Raw genomic sequence first — 24,351 nt, forward strand, 5'->3', positions numbered from 1 at the left:
TGACGACTTTACTTCCCGGTAAGTCTGACACAGAGGGGTACTTTAAACCCCCACCACACAGTATTCTTCAGCTATAAACAGTTATTGAGAAAAACTGATTCTGATTCTGTTTTGTTCTACTTTTGCGCAAGCGCACCCTTCGCATTTGGTTTGATTTCATTTCTTTTCACCCCTTCCCTCCTTGCCTCCCCCTCCTACCCTTTCCTCCCTCCCTTCCCAGCTAGTCTAGTCGCACATTTCAAGTTGCTCCTCTCACGCACCGTGACGTCAAATAACCGAGACCCGGCTTTCTCCGAAGCACGGCGGCTCGCACGAAGGTTGCATTTTTACGCGCGGATTTGAGATGTGCTAAACACAGACGTGGCTGCGCTCTGACCCGCAGCAGGTGACCGTGATAAGAGTAAAGAAAGCATACCACGAGGAAATAAACACAACTCTAATATACCTACATTTAAGAGTTAATCATACCTACGTGTCATTAAAAAGCACATTCATGTGAATTTGGGTCATTAATGTAGGGGTGAGTTTAACTCTGCAATTAAAATGCAGCTTGTCAATAAGGTGCATTCAAGCTGTTTCCTAAAACAAGCCATCATTTCCACACTATATGAGAACTCGGTACCGATGATTCAACCCAGACGGAGGAAAAACATGAAATGCTCTTTTCTAGTGGGTTCTCAATGGATTAGAAAGCAGTGATGGTCACGTGGATGCAGTTGCGCAAAGACTAGCGGCTGTATAACAACAATGTCCCACTGTAGCAGACAACAACTGGCTCTCAATTAGCCTGCTCATTCATCTGGGTTATCTTATGGATCGCCGTACTGGGCTCCAGTGCGTGCACTCGGAGGATGGCAGCTGACTGTTGGCAGCGTGCAGCAGCCTATAATCTCTTCGCTTATATAGTCTTCTTGTGGTGGTGGGGGAGGAAGGGATCGGAGGCGGAGGGGAGCGGGGGGGCTGGGTGCGGCGAGAGGGGGGGGGGGTGCATTTTGCAGGGGAAAAAATGGACTGAGACGTACGTCTCGCTTGCGCATGCCGCTGAAGTTTTATATCGGATTGATTGGTCAACCCCAACCCCTTTACCTTCCTCGGTCTTCTCAGTAGCAGAGTATTCGCTGGCTAAGCGGGAGAGCTCGCTCTAAGAGGATAAACTGACACAAGCAGGTCCCAAACGCCTTTTGTCACGCAACGGAGGCTGTGATCTTTAAAAGAAAAAAAAAAGAAAAAAACAGCAGCTAATTTATCGCTAACTGAAAATTAAGTCATGATTGGGCACAAAGTGCAAAGATAAATTTCGATCAATTCACAAGTAACTCGGTTAGTAGGTTAAAAGATAGAGCTGAAGATGCAAAGCTATTATTAGCTTTTATTCGACACTTTAAGCAAGGGGTTATCTGGCACGAGGCTGTTTAATAACTTAGGGTGTGTTCCAGTTTGCTCAAAGGCACAGCAGCACGGCAGTTGGGACACTCTGTATCGGAGACAGCGCCTGCACATCTGCACATAACCGCTTTGCTGATACATGTTCAGGTTTTATCCCATCACTCCTTAATTAAAGGGATGCTGCCAAAACTGAAGCATCATGGAATAACTGCACCGAGTGGGAGTGTGTACTGTTTCTCTGTGTGAGGATGTGAATGTGAGTGAAATAAGAGGGTTTCCGCATACAGAAACGAAAAATCTGACACTGCTGATATTTAGATTTTTTTTAATGAAGGCATTAAAACTACACGGTTAGCCAGAATAGTGCCTCTAAACTCAGCGTGACAATTAGAGGTTGAAATGAAACGGATTTGTAACAGCACGCGGCTGCATATAGCTTCATAAACAATCAGTTGCATACATCTGATAATTAAAAGCCTCCTTTTGTGCTGAAGTTAATGTGTTTGCCAATAATCGAAGGTTGTTTCACCTTCGGCAGGGTGCTGAATATGCATCCGCAAGGTGCCTTAGTCCACGTGTTTCTTTATATCTTAAGGTGTTTTGTGGCTTTTGTGATGGAAACTGTTGAACACAATGGCATTGTGTTTGCCTTCAATTATCCTTCAACTCACTCACACCAGGCTAGGTTGGACGCTCGCCTAATGCACATTTCGTGACGATTTATTTGCCCCTAACACTGTGTCCCACGAGGTGATGAGTGGAAGTTGTTGGCCTGTCATTTCCACAAAAGAACAACAAAACTCGCAAAATAAAATAAGTTACTCACCAAGTTCAGTTTCTAAAGAGTCTCACACTTTGACAGCAGCAACAAATTGCCTAAAAAATGCACCTGGGGTTTATAATTCGAAATAAAATGTACTTCGAGGCTTCTTAGCCACCTCCCTCCAAGATAAACAAAGCATTCTTTCAAATAACATTTCTATTACGCTGTGAGCTGAAAGACAATCCATTAGCAGGATGTCCAACAGGAGACAGCGGCAATTCCCCAACATCTGGCAGGGTGTCAGAAACTTGATGAATTCCTTATCAGAGCGGGCGCAGGAATCAAAGCTAATAGGTCCCTGGAGTAAGGTCTCTGGCAAACGCTCATTCAGAAAAGCAGATGTTCGGCAATTGTGCCTTGCGTTTGTCTTTTGACAGATATATTTTCAACACTTTTGAGAGGTGGCAAATGGGTAAATGAGCAATTGACATCCATTTAATGACCCGTTGCTCTGCCCTGAACGCTGCGGTTGTGATGCTTCCTCCCAAACAGGAGCAATAACAAGCCTCTCCCTAACTGCTCTCCCTTGAGGAAGCGAAAGCAGTTTTATGAATCGCTGAGATGCATATTATTGAAAAAAGGTGTAATGCTGACGTTCACTTAAACCGTTAAACAGTGTGTGCCCTTAACTCTCACCACCTGCAATTAAATCGTTAATTAAAGCCAAAGCGGCCATTATATTTGGCCTTTACATCACCTGCAGAGTCAACAAAAAGCTACAATTAGTTCAGATCGCATTAAACGCGTGATTCAGCATCTCCAACAAACTTTTTTTTGTTTTTAAACTTGAGAGCACAAGACAGACTCAAGCTCACAGGACGGGTTCTCCCCCGAGGGGACGGACAGCTGCGCTCACATATTCATTGCTCTCTTCAAATAAAAATGACAATGTCGTTAATTTAGCCCCCTTCTTAAGACAATGAATTAGAAGTGGAGAGCGTCTTTCCATTATTTAAAGAGCTCGTTCATCGCCTGTCACGGCGATTTTGTTCGCGCGTGCGCAATGCCCTGAGCGGCTGCACGCTCTTCAGTTTGCTGGCACATCAGAGCAATCAGAGGGCGCACATGGGTTTAGTGTGAACATCCACATGTTGAAGGTTAGATAGATAGATAGATAGATAGATAGATAGATAGATAGATAGATAGATAGATAGATAGATAGATAGATAGATAGATAGATAGATAGATAGATAGATAGACGAAGAAGTAAATAAAAACAAACAACAATACCAATTGTGTCCCAGAAATGCCAATCAAGGCATAAAAGGGGGAGATCTAGTTGCATAATGTCTGCGCAATCCTTAATCCGTTATGGATATGCATGAGGCAGGGATAGCACCATGAACAACATCCCGCCACAGCCTCAGCACGTGTTTACATGATTTCTGGCATCAGAAAAACAAAGGAAGAAACAATGAAAGATAACTACTTTTTTCCCGCAACTTCCCATTCAGGCAGGCGGTGGGGGTTGACCTGTTTTTTTATTTTTAGAAATAGAGTATAGTCACCTTTAAAGACTGAAAACAATCTTTGTGATTTAAATTCAGGAAACATAACATGATAACTAGCGTCACCATGATGACAAATAGATTGCATTTGAAGAAGGATGTAGGCAACATGTTGCTCATGGGGGAATTCTGCTTTTTGTGAAAGGGTTTAAATTAGGATTATTTTACGTGATTTTTTTTAACCCAACTTGACTTTGCTTTACTTACTTTTATATTTGTTATATGCTTCAAATATGATCAGGACTGAGAGTCAATGTTGCCAGTTACTAGTAACCAAGAACACTGATTGGAGTCTATTTCCTTAAAGACTAGGCCTAACTGCGTGAGATGAACAGACCTGTTGTGGTTATGACTACCATGGTGCTATAATGTGCCTTCTGTGAAACAAAAATAATCTTCACCCTCCACGCATGCATCTTTTAAAGCAGGTTTCCAAATGTGCACACACGATTGCAGTCACATTCCTGCAAAGAGAATAACAATGAAAAGGGACCAAGGTATATATATAGCATAAATATATACACGAATTATATTTGAGGTTCTGTGAGAGTCAAGGAAAAAAAAACATAAAAAATATAAAAAATATTTTATTTTGAAGGAAACAATAGGTGTCATTTCTTGCATTTGCAGCAGTCATTCAAAAAGGTTAAGGATCGGAACCAGTGTTTTAGTATGCGCTAACATCTGTGCTGTGCCAGCAGCAGAGACTGCTGTAATGATTAATATAAGTAAAGAGAGGAAGCATGACACACAATGGCAAGCATAAGGCAACAACAATGCAATCTGGATTTTCATATGTAATGCCCTGGCCCTTGTTAGCTCTTGTAAGCCCATGATCAGAGGTGATCTTATTGTAATAAGATGTGTTTGGCTAACAGGGAAAGACCAGGTTTTTGTGTGGGTGGCGGGGATTCTGGCGCTAAAAGAGAGTTATATTCAACAGCTGTGTTATACAGGTTTTCAACAGCCATAATAAAAAGTGTTAGACATAGCACCAGTTATTTCCCACTTTTCCACTAATCTAGACTCTGCTTTCCAACTGTGCCTTTTGGCCAAACAGTACACCACTGGCTCATATTTTCGCAACATTAGATATACACTCTGCAGTTTTTTTGGTTTGCAGGTATTTTCACATTTCCGTGTTTAACTACTCTATCAAAGCTGAGTCAAAGAGATTTTCTCCCCCAGAAGTATCAACAATCAATTCCATCATGATGGGAAACAATGCAGCGTGATTACATGCCTTCAACTTTGTGGCATACTCAGCGAACAGTACGGATTTTTTTTCTTCTTTTTGTTGTTCTATTAATGGTCCCCATCCTGGGACAATAACAGGCACACAGGGGTTTTTTTGTTTTTTTGAGAGAGGAGGAGGAGGTGTAGGAGGAGAAAAAGGAACCAGGTAGGAGGGCATGATGAAGGGGGGAGGGATGGGAAAGCCAGGTGCTGGTGGAAATTGGCAGGCGATTGCCAAAGCGACCTCATGCCAGGATAATGCATGGGGCCATAGGTGTCCCCCAAGCCAATCCCAACCCTCATGCTGATAGCTTTTCAGAGCCTGTGGGACAATCTCTTCAATAATTGCTTTTCCTGTTTCAATTGTTGTCTGAAGACCAGTAACAAAAGAGAGGGGACTTTGTTTTCCACAAGCATTGCAAAAGTGCGTGCTGCACTGCACTTGGAGCCATTTGTAGTTACCTTATAGTTCTAAACAGGCCAATTTATCCTTGTGTGTTATGTAAACCAGTATGGTAGTGGTTTTGAGTTTCAGCTTTAAAAAATCATAAAAAAAATTGTAGACCCAGAGAGATCTGTGGTCATGTGAGTGACAGGTCAACTATATTGTGCATTATCTGCTATAAACGATGAGAGCTGGCAAGATACTCAAATATAACAACAGTAAATATTAGTATCTTTGAAATAAACTCTCTGTCTCTGTGACATTTGTTTCCTAATGGAGAGAGTGAGGCTTAGCAGGCTTAGTGAAATTTCAAACTTTTCTCCACAGTTCTTCTGCACAGGCCCTAAACAAGTGGAAACTGACTTGTTGCTCCAACAACAACAGTACTTTTTTTAAGTTGTTCCTTTCTTTGTTTTACTAAATAAACAATTTCTTCCCAATTTTGTTATTTTTATCATCTGCCCAACTTGCAAAAACATAAATGCATGCATATGCATGAAGCTAAATATATTTAACAGGCCTTACAATGCAACATATTTTAATTAGAGTGATAAGCCAACTGTGCCAGTGTTAATATAATATTATTAGATTCATATTCTATTAATGATACAAACAACAGCATAAACAACAGCAATTTGTCCATTATCCGATTACTACTACTGTTATTATTATCAATATCACTATTAATAATGATAACAATAATAATAATAATATGATCAATATTATTATGAGCTGATTATAATTTTAAATCATATGTTTCTCTGCTTACTTAAACGGTCGGACTGAGCGCATTTAAAACAAAAGAAACTACAAGGCCCGTGTTTTCCAGCTGCAGTGACCTTCCTCTTCCCCCTTTGCGCAACTCCAAATAACAGAAAAAGAAAATGTACGCACGTCAAATTATTAACGACCCACTTGTCTTGTTCTTGAGAGATTTGGGAGCGATGAAGGCAGGGAAAGCGAGTTCATTTAAAACGGGGTCAATGTCAGAAGAGGGGAACACTTCAAGAAAATTCTTTCCATTTTAATTCATCGCTACTGAAACTTAAATAACAGACAAATTTCGTCGTTAAAGGGTTAAAACGGCGCGATTTAAAAAGAAAAAAGAAAAAAGAAACAACAACAACATTTCAAGAATCGAATCGAGACTTTTTAAATCCATTGGTGTACTTTGTGGTGTTTTTCGTCGGTAATTCATTGTTTAAACGCGATTATTTCTTTTCTTTCTTTCTTTTTTTAAAGCGTAAAATAAAGCTAACGTAATTTAGATAGATTTCTCCTCTGAATAAAACAAAAGGGCGTGGGGCTGTAACTCAAGCTGCGCCGCAGGTCAGCAAGAAGTTTAATACTGCCAAACCTTACTACGCAGGCGTTTTGTTTTCATTCTTCCGAAGCATAAATAATGTAAGAACCTCTCCTGTCTGTCAGTTACACTTACAGCGCAGCCGTGCATACACTGGAAATAAGGCTGATGGAAGCTGTTGTAAAAGATGATATTATAAGACGTGACACTAACTCAGACTTCAACGACCAAGTTCACACCTTGAAAAGAGGTTTAAAAAATAAAATCTTAACAGAAAAGAATGTGAACAAATTAGTGAGCAAACTTCTTTTTTTTCCAACTTCAAACATTATTTTAGGAAAGCTGACCTATGAATATATAAGTGGCATTTTTAGGTAAGAGTTTGATGCAAAATGTGCAGTTTTATGAAATAGAGTAAAATCTGTGTTAAGGTTAATTTTGTTTCAAGCATATACAGTAAACTTTATAAGGTGTTTTGTTTAGTTTTTTTAAAAAATTGAAACTGGCAACAGTGTGCCAGTCCAATACCCAGTTTAATTTACCTTGTCTTGGGAATGATTTTTTTTCCTGTATTACCTAAATAAGGTGAAATCTGGGGCAGGCAGACTCTGTACTGCTTGTCAGAATCAGTGGAGTGTAAAATTGCAACACCAGACAGCCAAGATAATAGCTCAGAAGGGGGCTAATGTTCCTGCTACATTCACAGAACATTTTTATAATGACCGAGTTAAAAAGAAAAAAGTATGGATTTATGCTATATTCACTTTGCCCAGTTTATTCCTGTTTTGCTTTGTGCTTTATCTTTCCGTAAGCGCATTTGTCCTATTCAAATTAAGCAGTGTAAATTAATTTAGATCCAAAACCATAAAAAGGAATCGACTTGTGCAGTGCACAGCAGTCTGGCTTCTCCTGTCTGGGCCTCTTAGAATACTTTTTTCTCAGCTTCCTTTGAGAGGGGAGTACCAGTTGGAGGAAAAATATCATTACTGAGTGCCCTTTGTGCCCAATCATGCCACCAGAAGATACTCCCAGTCCCACATACATGACCAAAGCCAAACCTTTCCTGTTGGTCCCTCAAACAGATGCACAGACACATAAACTTATACTCGAGCACACACATAAATTACATGGGGATTACTGAGACATGGTTCAGAGATGTCACCAACAGGGTCTGATTTGTCAGGCTTTGCTATACCCAAAATCAGCTGGTAATACGTCTGCTTTGAGATCATTCCAAATACCCCCCAAATCCTTGCGTCTCACCATTTAAAACTCCCACAGGTGCTAAACCTAATCTTTCCTCGGACCGAGGTCACCATTCTGGTGGTCTAAGCTTTCTGGCCACTGGATCTCAACTCCTAGCAGCAACTTTTTTTCATATGGTATTAGGAGGTAACTTGCAGAGTTTATAGTTTCATCACACATTTAATATAAACTCTCAATACAAAGAAAACTTACTTGCTTAATCAAAAAGAAGAAAAGCAGAAGATAAACTGGAGAAATGTTGATTAACTACTAAGTTAACAGAAGAGTTAAGGCTACTGAATTCTGACTTTACTCATAGTGTTAGAGCAATGCTTCTTTTTTAAGGATGTTGTTCTGGTGATGTCAGAGTGTTCACAATAATCCCAGCTTGTTCTAAGACTTAGAACCTCATGAAATCTGTCTAAATAAGCATGTTTTCATGTTCTCTCAAGCCCATAAACTAAACCCACCCCTCTTCATTAGGAAGATATAGTGTTTTTAGATTGTTTTGATGTGGTCAGGGAGCAGACGGACCATTGGCTAAGCATTGGAAAGAGCAGACAGTCCAAGCGGTTTAGCCTTGTTTAAAATTATTAATCCACTTCTAATTCCAGCTGGCCCCCTGACAGCACAGAACCCTATCAAAAAAAATCAGCGCCTCCATTGTGAGGCCTGGCAGAAGGGGACTGGGCGTATTTTTTCTGCTCCAATCAGTTTCTAGAGGTTGGGCGATTAAAAAAAGAATCCCAGCCCCCCCCTTCCTCGCACAGCGGGGGAATAACGGAATCATTAATTCCCCATTAATTTCAGAAAAAACGAAATGTCGACTCAATGTAGTCCCTTAGAGAAAAGCAAAAGATGGGAGTGACAAGGCGACAAGTGCCTCTGGTTGCCCAAGAAGTGCTGAAAGGTGACATTCCAAAACTTTACATAAACAGGGGAAAAACAGTTTAATGTGATGTTTAACAATCCCTTCAGTGTAACCAGCACTTAAAACTACAGTCTGTAAAAGTCATATCAATGCGCACAGAGCACAGTTTGCCTGCCGTACTTTATAAAAGTTTTTTTTAGTGTTTTAAGAGACTTTTTAGTTCATTTTAATGAAACAACCTTCAAATTTAAATCAATTTTTCAGAAAAAGGCACGTAAAAACACACAGTAAGGCAGAGGTGTGTACATTATATTTTGTGCTGTGAAATAAAAGTACAATTAGAATGCATCTGTGTAATGTTGCAACACAGTTATTTTAAAGATACCTCATTTGTCATTTAATGCCGTTTGTTGGTCGTTTTATAGGCTTCAAATACTAACTTCTCCGTTTGTCTCCAAACCATCCTTCATAAGTTTTTAAGTTATCTTTTATTGGCTTGACATCTCGCTAATAGCCAGACTTTATTTGCAGTCGACATTATGTTCATGAAATAAATAAAAATCTACCCGTTACGACTCACCTTGAAGGGGTCTTTGTGATTAAGTTACTTCGAGAGTTTATGTCTTTTGTCAATAACTGGTTCACATTTTGTCTTGTCCTTTTGCAAGCTGTTCATAAATACAATGATGTTCCAGGCGGCTAACCTCACATACAACAAGGAGGCGGGAGGGGCCGGGCTAAAGAAGGGGGACAACAATGTCAAATCTTGGAGGGGACAAAGAGGTAGTTCTGCTTCGTCTCACCCTATGCAATCACTACACAGCAAGCACACAAATGCACGCGCACACAGCAAGCAGATAGTTTTTGATTGGGAAGCATGGCTGGGCCCCAAGTGTGGGCCCCTATCATCACCCTTTCATGATTACACACACATGCACATTCACTTATATGCGGACGCACACACAGACATTCACGGGGCCATTATAGCTGTCTCTGCTCAGAGTGACAGCCTTTCATATCTGTCTGTCTCCAAGCCAAGTGGTTATCATCTATGCACCCAACCATTAGCAAGTGTCACAAACACACACATGCACACATACATGCAAGTGCGCGCATCTGCGTGCAAGGACACACACTAGTTTTTCAGGAAATGAGGTCCAATTAGATGTAATCAATGGCGGATAAGTAAAAAGCATTTCAAAAAATTCAATGCTTTTAATTTTTTTAAATTGATTTTTCCACTAATTTCTTGCTCCCCCCTCTCTTTCTCGCTGGCTCACCCTCTTTCTCTCTACATCTCTCAGGGTGACTTTTGAGCACTCGGATTGACAGAACAAAAGAGATTGTTGTGGGGATACTAATTATTTAATGAATTCTTTATTTATTTTAAAAGTTCCCTGGGTGGCGATGTGCCCAGACTGTTACAGTAGATGGAAAATTACAGCCTGGAAGACAGTGAGTGACACATGAACAGAGGCAGAGGTGCAGGGGGTGGGCTGTGCCATCCAAACATGCCCATGCCCTTAAAGCCATGGCAACATCCCCTGATCCTGCCAGAACCCCCCACCCACCCACTCACTTCATATCCTGCATCCCCCCTCCTCTCCTTCTCTCCACCTCCATTTGCTACATTCCATTTCAACAAAACTGCCACATTAATCGTGTCTGCTCATTTCAATCCAGCTTTGGTGATTTTTTTCTTCTTTACTTTCTTTACTTCTTCGTTCAAAATCCCAATTTTCCAGAAACAATCCTTAAAATGGCAACAATTGACAGCCAATTTCCCTCGGCGAGGGGCCGTATGTCCACTTCAATGAATTCCAACCACTAAAAAAATCTTTTCTACACAAGCTTTTTTTTTTTTTTCCAAATGATGTGTCCTCTCCCCCCAAAACCGATAAGTAGGGCATGGGGAGAGTAGGCCACTAAAGACCCGGTCGTTATTGATTTGACAAGTGAGTGAATAATTCATCTCTAGTGGCAGGCATCAGCTGGAACAACAGTTTATGACCACTACTGTTACTAGAAGAGACATATCGCAAATCTGACCTTTCCTCTGCCTCTTCCACCAGTCTGTTATGTAGTCTAGCACTGCTCTACTGTATCTCCCGTACCGCGCTTTTGTTGGCCTTCCTCGCTACATGGGAACTCCTTTTGTGGTCTCTAGTAATAATTCCAAATGTTCCTTTCAATCCCAGATTTTGTATGATTTCTTCAGCCAAGTGCTGCTTAATTTACGATCATTTCCAGTTTCCCTGCAGCTCTTGGCCAGCAGGACACAAGGACAGCTTTATGCACGGGTGTAATTCACACACGCATTGGCACCGCACCCAGCAACTGCCTGCTATACAGAAATACTGATTTACTCACTACCTCGGTAATAGAAGATGTTAGAAAACAGACAGTTTTGATTGGCTGAGTCATGTTCAAAGCTGTTGCCTGAAAAACACAGATGTGACTGCTGAGCTGTTAATACAAATCAGACATTCCCATTCATGCCAGCACTATGCTGCCGAGCAGATGAATAACTGCTAGTTAGGCAGTGGTTACAACACGCACAGTAGTGCAAATCTGCTATAAGTCAATCTTGTTAGTGCTAACAAAAACACCAGGGAGATGAAAAACAGTCCTTGTGGTGGTAACCTTACTGAAAGGTCACAGACTGATTCCAGGATTTAACTCGCTAATGCTCGGTGACCATCTGAAACTAACAAATCACCGGACCAGCTATGACCTCAGCTCTCCATCTTGATTTCTTCAAACAAGTATCCCTCGAACGCACACATTAATTAAGCACAACGCCGCAGTCTCGCAGGTTATTAAAAATAATAGGTTATTAAAACAGTCCAATCTCACTTACATCAAATCTCTACCAGAATGTGTACCTTGAAAGATGAGCAAACTGAGCCCATCCCATCTGTACAAAGTACAAAAAAAGAAGAAGAAGAGAGAACTCCTGCACTTTATTCTACAAGAAAGGAACAGTCACGCTCTTAAATAGAGCTCTCAGGGTGTCTCGAGCACGGAAAGGCAGAGTTAGTTTCAATCTGTACTCGGACTACCTGCTGAGTTACCAGATCCCCAGCGAGTGTGAAGTCAAGCAGACTGCTTCTCTGACTCAACGCTCCCTGCCACCACCTCCACGCTACATCATGATTTATTCCACAACAACAAGATGTTGAGACTGTAAGATTAAGATGCATTCAGCAAGATGCAGGAGGAAAACACGTAGACACGTGTAAGTTTTCCCTGCTCTGTTTTTACATCCTCAGATTTGGTTACACTTCAGCTTTGTACAGTGCATATACGCACATACCGGCGCGCACACAGTCTTTCTGTCAGTAGGTCAAGACACCATAAAGAGTGTCAGAGCAGGCTGAAAGATGAAGTTAAGATGAGTTATGTGCCTGAGCAGCCTGTGACCTTTGCTGCTCTGTCCATATGATATCACTCAGCAGGGAGGGAACCATGGAAAGCTTCAGTCTCAATCCTGCTACTCTGAAGCTGCATACTGCTCTCAGATTATCTGCATTTTAGGAACACATGCATCTACTCAAAGAGTATATTTGTTTAGTCATCCTGGGGGTTTTTTAAGCGCTACGAAGAAGGAATCCATTTAAGCAGCTATGCAGCCTGAAAACACCTTTTTCTTGGTGTCTTTTCTCTTTTTTTTCCCGCTTGTTCTTTCTTTCTCGCTCGCTTCCTGTCTTCCTTTGAGCTACGTCTCCCCACTCACTCAAGTACACACAGGGGCCACAGGGAACTCCAAGTTTCCATTCATGCTTCTCATTATCAGGGCATGTCTGTATTTTATGAGGCCGTGTAAACCGCTGAATTACTGCACTTTAAAATGTATCCTGACACTATTACGTGACCACGTTGATAGAAAGGCCTTTCATTGCTAAAGCCGGGACCTAAAATGGTGGACGACAAAAGAGCATGACTTGTTAATTATTTTTAACTGCCGGATAAAAATGATTATGAAGTAAGGCAGGATACACAAATGGCTAAGGCCACATCATAAAGCGGCTCCCTGTCTCTGGAGAAACACTAACCTTCGTTTTAGAGGGGAAATGTGAGCATGCACCGAGTAGAAAAACAGACCATGGCGTCCACTTATAAAATTCATCTTAAGCTATCTAAAAACAATTAAATAACCGAACACAAACAATGAATAATTTGCCACGATTTGCTCTTTAATTAGACGAAGTAAAGCAAATGTGTTTTGCAGTCAAAAAGGCACCACTGATTTCTGAGTCTGTTTGTTAGTATTGGAACATAAAATGAAAATAAAATTGCATAAATAAAAAATTGGTCCTTCGTAAAATTCAAAAGAGCATATTAAATTATGATACCACATGCAATACATTAAGTTCACACAAGCTGTATTTTTCTGACATGCTATATTAATTAAAGGAAGACATTAATCCCGGTTGTCTTTTCAATTTAATGAACGAGCTTTTAATTAAGCGATTCTCTCATGCAGCCATACACACATGACTTTCAGAGATATATCTGTGTGTGTGTGTGTGTGTGTGTGTGTGTGTGTGTGTGTGTGTGTTGCCCAGTTTTCCTGTTATTGATTTTTTTTCTTGCATAAGTGCAGAATTCATAGACGGTTTGAAACAGCAGCTTTCACAACTCTGACCATTTTCAAGTCATTAAAATTGCACGTACTCATTTATATGAAAGTGTTGGGCCACATTATATTGAAAATGTAATTTTGCTGACACATCAGCTCAGCCCTGAGGGTTATATACATATATGATAATATATGAACTTCCAGAGGAGTCCCAGAAGTGCAGCTTCTTCTCCGTCTCTCTCATGCCCTCCAGTGCATTTTTAATACTTTATTTGACTAATGCTACGATCAAAGCCAATTACGCTATTTCCAGTCCCTCCAGTGTTCCTTTGGATTTCCGTGGCAAGCGGTGGTTGAAATATGTATATATGTTTATGTGTGCACGTTTATATTTGTGTATGCACGAACAGTAGTGCGGGCGTATCTCAGAGAGCCGCAGCGCCAGCATAGCCAGAGCAGGAGCAAGCTGTTGGTCTGCAGAGCAGTGACAATGATAGGTGGCAGACCAGTCAAAACAAGTCTTGTTCTTTCAGGCAGGGCCAAAGTGCTGCTGAAGAGGTTCTTTTGAGGCACCCTTAATGTGGTAAAGTGATCTCCTCCACAATCGGGACACTCCAAGAGGCCATCCCTGACAACCAGAGCAAAGCAAACTCCCTCCCCTTTCACTCAGCCTTGTCACTTTGCATCTAACCCATTTGGCATGGATGTTATAAGAAAACATCCCACAACACGAGGGATGTAGATGCACATAGAGCAAAAACGAATAATCGTCTCATTACCATAAATGTTACAAAGCTGCTTTTATTTATGTGCGCATACTACTATCTAACATAACCCTGTTTATGTATGCATCTATTACCGTGCATCACGTATATACCTCCTGGTAGAACAGCCTGCATTAACTGATATTTTGAATGCAGGTGAATTCATTTTTGGCTTGCTGACAACATATTTCTGTAACCTTTATACCTCCCATTACCATCTGAGCAGATATTTCCCCTGTGTTATTATGTTCTGGACATGGAGGTGACTTTGTGATTGGGCCAGTTTACCACGGTAACCCCTGTTGGCCCACGTGAAAAACTTCTGACTGGAGAAGCTGTTTGAATGAAACAGAGGCCTAGGTTGAGAAAAAGCCAGACAGTGCCCAGAACACGACAGCACAGCCCAGTTGGCCTCCTGACAATCTGGCTGACAATACCAGCAGACTTAGCACTCACTTTTTTACAAGGGCTGCCTCAAATTGCTTCTCTCTTTCTCTCTCAGCGCCACTCACAAAAGAGTGAGTGGCAAATTGAAACTGAACTTTATTTGAGGCTGTAGCCAGACATAGTGCGTGATAAGTATGGCTGCCCTGATCCAAATAAATAATCACCATCAAAGGAAGCCGTCTAAAATACAGATTTGACCATTCTGGCTAAGTCTCCGTAAAGCTTCCAAAGTGGAATAGAACGTTGGGTCTCAACCTAAATGAAAAGGGGGTTTCTTTTCTTCTTCTCACTCTATTCTAACTCTTCCTCTTTTCTTCCTTTACTTCTTCTTCTTGTCTGTTGAAACATGTGGTCAGCTGTTATGCTTCCATGTGGTCAGATGATCAAAGCTGGGGAGCAGCAGTAATTGTCCCCCGCTGAAGCCCTGCCCCGGCTGGGATCAGGATCCCAGCAGGTGGGGGGGACAGCCATGAGAACGGAGGGAGAGGGTGGAGGAACGCAAGAGGCCCTGCCTGGCAGAAATAAAGACTTCCTAAGGGCTGCTCTCTGACAACAGAGCCCCAAAGGGAGAGTGAAAAATGAAGCCTCCACACATTCGAAGGGGTTTTCACTCACGGAAAGGGGCCGCGATTGGGGTGAACGTTAGAGAGAGAGGGCAAGATGGAAAGCATAAGAGAATAGGATTATAATATTTGCTCAGAGCGAAGAGGAACAATTGTGCGCCTCTTTCACAGTGTCCTTAGAACGGAGCCTGTGTCGAATCTGAGGTTTTTGATGCTTCATGAAATATGGATGCTGTTTATTTCACCTGCCAACCCTGCCTTCTGCGGTCAGACACCTTCTACTGGCAAAGACTATTACTGGCCAAAAAGAAGGAAAACGACAGAAATAAATCTAGCAGTCGTTTTTGTAGAGCATACAAATACACAAACCGATGACACGGATGTAAACACAAGAGAGTCCGCTCTTTCTTCTCACAAGGAAGCCAACAAACACATTATTACCATACACAAACAAAATCACACACACCGAGGTGTGGAAAGACCACGCATACCTCGGCTGGTCAATGTTTACCTGAAGACCAGAGGGAGCTGTGAATGCTCACGAGTCGGGCTACTTTGCATGTATGTGGGAGCCCGCAAAACACTTCTCACTGCTGTCCGTCATTTTGATTGCCCAGCATGACTCCTCTACCCCAAACCTCCCAGCACCCCCACATTGCAACATCCCCCCAGCCAGATGGCTTTTTTTTTTTTTTTTTTAACTGTCTGTGGGCTCTTGCACCTCTGCTCTACCACACTAAATCCCCGAGATGGCCGGGTGGAGTGGAAGGTTTGGAGCTCTGCGTGGACAAATGGTTTGGAGGTAGCAGAGCAAATAAAACGGATTAAGAGGAGTCTTTTCACAGATACTTCAAAACTATTTTGGCGCTGAGCCATGGATCCCCCCCCCCAACACACACCCACCTTCTCCAACACCCCAACAATTCTCCCCCTCGACAAAAATCAGACACCCACAAAGACATTTCTACAGCATCCAGGTCTTGTAAAATGTGCGTGCGCTTACATCGCGCATCATCAATATACTATTTAATCTGACATAATCTGATTAAATGTGATGTGTATGAAGCTACAACAAACATCCGTATTTGCTCATTCTGTGCATTGTAGATGCAGTTCCTCTTAAGAAAGGATTTTTAAATGGGTCTTGTTGTTTTTTTAATCTAACGCACAATCCATGCAAATCATGTCCCACAGTGGCTACACAACATATGGAACAGCATGCAAATAGAATAACAGACATCTCTCAGGCTCTAAAGCTAAACACACTAGTCCTTTTCATTTCTGCATCATGGGAATAACCATGACATATTTCACAAGAACAAAGTGTGAGGAGATATAATAAGCCAAAGCACATTATTACAGTGCAAAATGACTCATAACCCTCCATATACAGCGACTGTCATTTTCATAAGCGCTGTTAAAGCTGACTGACTGACGTTGATTGAATGCTTCAAATTTTAAGTTTAAACACTTTCCCATTTTACTATATTAACAAATTTCACTCACTTTAAAACATTTAAACGGTAAAGTGCAGTCGCAGTCAGAACACAGAGCATCAATGGAAGGTGATATGAAGGAAATCCAAATGTCACCTCTTGGCTCGATCCAGCCAAAGGTTAGATTCTTGAATCCCTGCTGTCTCCTATCATTAGGTTGCTTAGCAACGGGCTACAGGCTATAATTAACTTAGCAAAATTAAGATTTCCATTTTGTTAGCACAAAAACACTTATCTGAAAAGTGTCACATGTTCACTGAAAGATTCACTGAAAGGCGAGCATTGAAATATGAGTGATGATTTTTTTTTTTTTTTTTTTTTTTGAAGACTTGGCATGCTTCGACTGTTGCCAATGAGTGCAATGTACAAGTGCAGCTGTTATAGCATACTTAATGAAAAATCCAAAGATGGGGCATGATGTCACCCTGTGAGCATCTGTCAAATGTTATTCTCATATGTTTGCAGCATACTCATTTCAGAACTGTCTAACTGTCCCTCAGTCCTTCCAGCTTATATATGAAGCCAAAAAAAAAGCAAAAAGTAAAGAAAATAAATCCTGAAGGTCCATTAAAGCTTTTAGTTCTCCCTGCCATCTCTCTTCATATATCCACCCACATCTTCATACAGTCACACACCAGCACACAGTTGCTTTTATTGAGTAACTCATAAAAGGCACTAATTTCAATCATTGAGCCTTACAAGGAAATGATGCAAAAACATTAAGAGCATCAGCGCTAAGACACTAAACTGCTATTGCACTTGCATCCTAATTATGGTATACTCAATATATCCACCACTCATCTCATCATAATTTTCATCACAATACCCCACCCATCGTGGAGACAGACTCCAAGTTACGACTTAAAGCGGAGGCCACCAACACCAGCTCCTGCTGACTTGTTACCAGGCAGCAAGGGCAAGGTCACTAGGATCACTCAGTTAGCAGGTGTGACAAAAGACCCAGCAGGATTCAGCCCGGCAACCCCCAACACTGACAGAACATCAGCCACTACAAGCAGGGGCCCAACTGCTGCCACCAACCTTGGTCTAATTGAAGCTGTTGAGCACTGCTGTTTAGGTCAGTATTCAATATGTTTATGTTCATGTCAGACAATCTAAAGATGTCCACGTGTGACATATTCAACACGATCACTGTGGCTGAACAGAAAATGTCTAAATTCAGCAACTTTAAACCAAGTTGGCCAATTGATCGACTGGCACGAATCTTTAAAAGAATGCATATGCACACATGCAGCGCACAACAGGACATGTTATGTGATTTATTGCAGCAGCGTAATGAAGTAAGTGTTTGGCATCTGTTGACTAAACAGCCTCTCAAGCTAGGTGGATGTTAGGGTGGTGAAGGGTATAAAACTGCAGAGTGTGAAGCAGGGCAGCAGCAGTGACATAAATAGGTCACCAAATTGGGAGAGTGAATTCTGTAATGTCCAAAAAAAATTAAGAGCTGTAGTGCGTGTTTGAAAATGCCTTAACTGGAAAGTTTCTCTGCAGCTTTTTTAAAAATAAATTCATTCCACTGAAATTTGCTCAGCTATTATAGAGATTGTGCTGTGGGACAATTATGTCTTGAAGTTATATTTACTGTATCGTTGCATCACATTTTCAGACTACTAAGTAAATGTACTCGCTGCTTTGATTATGGGGTAAAATATTGGCAGAAAATATTTGTCACATTTACAAAGTAAAATGACATTAATGAGCCCTGTCTCACATTTCAATTTACTGTTCACTTCTTCAGGAATCATCCAGGGCTATGATCTTTGCTAACCCCTAACAACGACCTTCAAATTCTTAAAGGTAACCATAGAAGCTATTAATGGCACTTTGCTTGACACAGGCAGTTATATTCATGTTGTAAAAATGTTTTTAGACACATTCACACAAAACTTTGTAAACAGACAAAAAATATGAGGCAGCATTTCTTCTGAATCTGTTTGCTATTGTAAGGGTGTACTCTATGCATGTTTAGGAGATGGACTGAAAAGAAAAACATTCTACATACATTTTTACTCTTGAAAACCTGAGAGATATTTATTTATTTAATCAGTTTCCAATTTTTTAAAAGTCCCACTACAGTTTCACAGAGCACTGGTAAATGTATTTTAAAGATGGGCCATTTCAACCCATAGATATTTAAATTAACAGAAACATATTATAATAATATTATCTTTTAAACACTGTAATCATTAAATGTCAGATTTTTTTCATATACATACAACTTCAAAATTTAGTCAGTGAAACTAACCTCTGGAAGCAAAATATATCATCAGCAGTTTTACTGACTTCAGATCAGACCTTTGCAAATGTGATTGATTATTCAATAACAGCGGTTTAGCAGTTGCTCGTGATACGCGATCAGCTGATACTAATACACTTGTATTACAGCAATAAACACAATTTTGGTCAAGCTGCATTTTGATGAATGCAATCTGTAGATACGGTGCATGTCTTCTTTGAGTATTTCCCCTTTGTTGCAACCTGTCTCTGCATTCCTCTCCCTCTGCTGTCTTACTTGCACCAAAACGCCTCCTGTCTAGATCACTGTTCAGTATATTTCTCGTAGCAGTGAACAGACATAACCCTAAGTGTGTAATGTGCTGTCCCTGTTGAGTAAATTCTTTGGGGTTGAAAATGCTGGAAGGTGAGGAGATATTGCCAAAGATAGGTGTCTCGGCATTGTTAATTATAACATTTCCCTTGATGGGTCTCAGCCTCAGCTCTGATAGGTAAGGCCGTGCACACACGCGTCATTACACACAGGAACAATATACAGAAAAAGCTGTGGAATAAAAAGATCGAGAGACTTATAAAAGAAAATAACTCTCCTGAGTCTTTCAAAGGCTTTGTGTGCAAACCTTTTTACACATGTGTGTTAAAACGTTTGGAAAACCACATGAGCAGATATGTACAACTGTGCTCAAAAGTTTACAGACACTCATCATGGGCGTGAAGGCCATGGCAATTCTGGGCAGTTTAATGATTTCTTTGAAATCATTTTTTTCAGGGCAGGATGATTGTACAGTCATCTTTAATGACTTTAAAAAACTGGATGCACAAGTTTGAAATCATTTTGGATTTTTTTCTCATCCACATAAGATTAAAAGTACACATACGCTCAAATAAGTCTTTTAATAATAGTTCTGAAGGTTCCACAGTATCTTTTAATTTGATTAGGCCAAGGCCTAATAGCTTCCTGTTAGTGATCATGATTGACTACAACTGGCAGTTTCTCTTTGCCAGGATAGAATAGATTTGTTTGACCGCATTATAGGCTTTATGGGCTATTCTGCATTATCTTTCCTTGCAACCATTTGGCCACACTTATCCAGTCCAAATTACAGCCCAATATAGATGCTGGTGAGTTGGATTGTGGTGGTCAATATACCACCAGCATCTACTTCTTACTTCATGTTACCTTACAGGAGGTGACTAATTGTTACTCCACTCTTGAATCTATATTCCTATCCACACTTTGCAGTGGTCTAGCTTAGGAGGTTTAGGCCTATGCAGAGCAGCACTAGGGACGATGCATCCTCTTGGTATATTCTGCACATGATGGTCACTTGTGTCCACAGTCCCACTGATTTCCTGATGAATGTCATTAGCACACTATTACTCTTCCACAGTGCTCAGCACTCCAGTATCCATGTATGGGGTACTGGCTTTCTTGTAAACAACCAAGGCGGTGGTCAGGTTGGTCTCTCTAGTGTTAGTGTTACACTGGGGTGTGAAGCTCTATCAAAGAGAAGCTGGTATTTTGACCGTCTACTGTTATTTCCAATGCTTTTTTGAGCAGTGCTAATGCATTGACTCATGTGTCAACTCACCTTGTTTGCTAGAACGTCTAAAGTGTCTTTTCCACTAGTACCAACTCAAGTTGATTCAACTCAACTCGATTGTTTTCTATTACAATTCGGTACCACTTCAATGTGCTTGGGGTATTTAGAGCAACATGGCAGAAATTCCCAAAGTCATTTGTATGGTACACAATCAAAACAACAATAGAGGATGTGAGACAGCTTCTTAAGAGATTACTTGGAAATAATCACGCTTGTGAAACTGAATGAAGCTTTCCAAAAAATGTGGTTAATCACAGCTGATTCATAATTTAATGAGACAGGGCCAGGTAGGTTTGGATAGTTGTTTTCCCCCTTAATAAATGAAATCATCATCTTATGTTTATTTAATATTAAAATTGAATACTAAAATTTGTTTGGTGATATGAAATATATAAGTCTGATAAATGTGCAAAACAAATCAAAAAAGGGCAAACATTCTTTCATGGCACTGTATTTGTGGTGCCAGGTACTCGTGACGTTTTGTTAGGTTCTTCAGCCAGTGGGCATGAACCAGTCAGCTCCTGATCATGTCCAGCTCTTCATTCATGAGACTGAAATTGAATGTCTTTCTTCGTGATGTTGACTGGTTCTTGTCCTGGGAGATTGTTGTGGTCTGCTCTGTCGTCCACTACCCACTCGGCATTAGTTTTGTGTGACACTTCTGTCTCTTCAATGCTCTTTTAGTGTTGTTCAGTCTCAGCTCTGAGCTCTGGGTGGGTTTGCTGTCATTCCCTTGAGAGTACACCCTAGATGGGTCTTTTGGAGAACAAAGAGCAATCCGTGGCAACTGTCTGTTACAAGGTTACACATCTTTCCTGTGAATTTTCAGTTTTATTTCTACAAGATGTAAGATTAGAAGAAGTAAACACGAGTCAGCTGACTAACTGACAGACTGAAAACTGACACTCGTGCATTATTTGAAAGCAACAGAGAGCAAGTGAGAGCAGATGCATCCGTAGAAAGAAAACGTCGAATGTAAGCATAAATTGCGTTTCATTATGACCTGCATTACAGGATTAATTATACACACATTCAACCTTACAAATGTTGAAGGCCCAAATGCAACACAAACAGTAGGTCAAAGAAGTCCAACAGCTGGCGGCACAGCGTATACAAGAAACCTTCGACAGCTGCTCTCATCCGGGAGATAAATACAGTCATCAAAATAAACATTCCTCAGAGACGAATGAACATCGTGTCTTAATGCATTGCATTTACATGACGCAATTTAAATTCCTAGTTTGTTTATCTTCTGAGTTCTCCTCTGAACTGCCATCAAACACCAAGCCGGAATTTCAAGCTTGCACTTCACTAATGGTTCCCTTTTGGTGTCAATTAATTGCCCAGTGATTGTCTTCACACTCTGCAAACAGTAACACGTCACCTTGTGTCACCCCAACACTGGCAACTGAGAGGCAGGGGTGAGATCAAGAAGACTGAAATTATGTGAATTCATGTAAAGGTTGTTTTTTTTTTTTACATCCATTAAATTCCAAGTCACACTCATGTCTGCACTTCAACTATGGAGATAGAGCCACATACTTGCCTAACAATCTCTAAAGCTCACAAATTATGTAAAGAGAAATATAAAAACACTAAATTATGGCATTATAAACAAGTTCTTACTGTAAGTATTTCTTGATGGCAGTAAACCAGCTGCAGTGATTGCTGGATTCTTTGAGCAAAATTACGCGAGTCTGTAACACAGTGATGTCTAACATGACATAAACCTGCACACTGACTGTTGTTCACCAGAAGAAAACTAAACCGATCACCAGACTTCATATGAATATGTTTATAAGGTAGAGAGAACATGAGATATGCATATTTATCCTCGTTGGCAAAGGCTATTACAGCAAAAATTTGAGTGAAGGTTTGAATAATCACAGCTTGTTTAAAACGTTTTAAATTAAATAAACTCAAATTGTAACTTTGCTACTTGTGGAAGACATCTAGGCCATATTGGCTGTTGACCCTACATGTGTGTAACATTTAATCAGCTGTAATCCAATTAAGGGGTGTGGCGTCCTGTCACGAGAGGTGCAAAGAGTCTAAATAAACAGATTACAAGAATGTTTAACACTGAAGATGCAGCCTATATCGTATAGGAGGACGAACCTCTGATCTTAATAAGCATCTCTCAGCTTTTCGAGTGTGACATGAGTAACAGGAGCTGCTTTATAGCTATGATACTTTAGCTTTGACAGATCTATAAAAGAGTTTTTTCTACTGGGTATTGCTGTTTACTAAATCAGGGAAAGGAGGAAGAAAGTCACAAAAAGGGGGTTGATTGAGTGGCTAAAAGAATGAAAGAGAAAGCACACCCGGGGCCAGGGAAAATACTACTTTAGTTGTTTTTTTAAAAATGGTATATTATCTCACTTTTATCACATATTGCCCAGGGGGGCCATTAGGGTAAGATGACTGAAAATTCCTGTTCAAGGGAGATCAAAAAAATATGGCGAGCATGTGTTTCTAACTAGAAATCCAGCACGCACAAGCATTAAGGACATTCTGTTGTTAGGTTATTATCATAGTTATATCTTTCTTTCATCAAAGCCTCTGTTTCAAAACCACCCCTGAGCCAATGGTGTCAGCTTGTAAAGGCTCTCTCTCCATTGCTCGCTCAATCAGGCTCAAATCATCATCCAAGCCTGTTATTCTGCAGATAAATGAAATTCGCTATATACATAATTTAGAACAATTGGTTTGAAGGCTACAACAGTTGGTTGATACAGAAGGCATGGATTTTTAGAGGAATAAATAAAGCTGAGTGGTCAAAAAAGACTGATTGGAACATGGCTGAAAACCATGGCAACAGACTCCTTAGTAAACAGTTTATGGAAGCCCAGTAGGAAACCCGGTGGTTGGGTAAAGACAGCCTCGTGCTAATCAGTGCATACCAACACCTACAGTGCCCAAACCTCCATGAATTTCTCAGGAACAGATGTGTCAGCCCCTACTCTGTGCTGTCGCAGTGTCTAAGCCAGTCAAAACTGAATTCTTCAAAGGCTATCTCTGCAGGAAATATTGTATCTGTGGCTGCGTGTTTGCTAGTGGGCTTCAGTATATTTTAATGTATTCAGAAATCCTGTCAGAACCAAAAGTTGCTTTCTTCGAAATCTAAAATGAAAATGAACAACTCCACTCTGCATTATGTGAGTTTTTACCTTGTGTGCAGATGTGACTTCTGGATGAAAAGGTCAACCATTCTTTATTGTGATGCACTGCTACAACTGCTGCATTTAAACTCTGCAATACAGATACAGCACAGCACATACGAATCTATGCATCCATACACGCATGCAGATGTGCACACCCACGCACACGCACACACACACACTCTCTGCCTAAGCAACTTTTAGCCTCTCTCTCCCCACAGTATGTTCTTTCCCCAATGTAACCACAATGCATTATTCAGCCGTATCATTTATCAAAATAATTGTCCACCGGGGCAAACGGAGAAGTTTTGTGGTGAAGTAACACATCTGAGGTCAAGGGGAATCATCCTTCAGCAACTGCTCTCCGCACTGGGTTGGTGCCAAATTGTGGCACTGGATGGTGAGGTGGCCGTGGTGACAGTGGATGGGAAAATGGGGGAGGCATGTGGGGGTTGCCAGTGCAGATGCCCGCAGACAGACCGCCTTGCCTGAGAGCTGCCGGAGCCTCAGACAGCTCTCTCCATCACCCCCTCCAATTCTCCCTCCCCTCCCATTGCCATCTGTGAAGCACACACACATACACACACATACACACACACATACACAGAGCACCAAGTGAATAAGAGGCAAAGACACTTAGCTACGTTAGCAGCCTTACTAA

At 40.9% G+C, this 24,351-nt stretch overlaps 1 protein-coding gene across 3 annotated transcripts in view; it reads right to left on the reverse strand.

Moving 5' to 3' along the window:
- Window positions 1-24,351, reverse strand: part of LOC148106220 (uncharacterized) — a 94,709-nt gene that overhangs the window by 42,131 nt on the left and 28,227 nt on the right. The gene's annotated exons all lie outside the window — the stretch shown is intronic.

This window comes from Neolamprologus brichardi, chromosome 2 (assembly GCF_056152115.1).
Source record: "Neolamprologus brichardi isolate AB-2024 chromosome 2, ASM5615211v1, whole genome shotgun sequence".
Lineage (NCBI taxonomy): Eukaryota > Metazoa > Chordata > Actinopteri > Cichliformes > Cichlidae > Neolamprologus > Neolamprologus brichardi.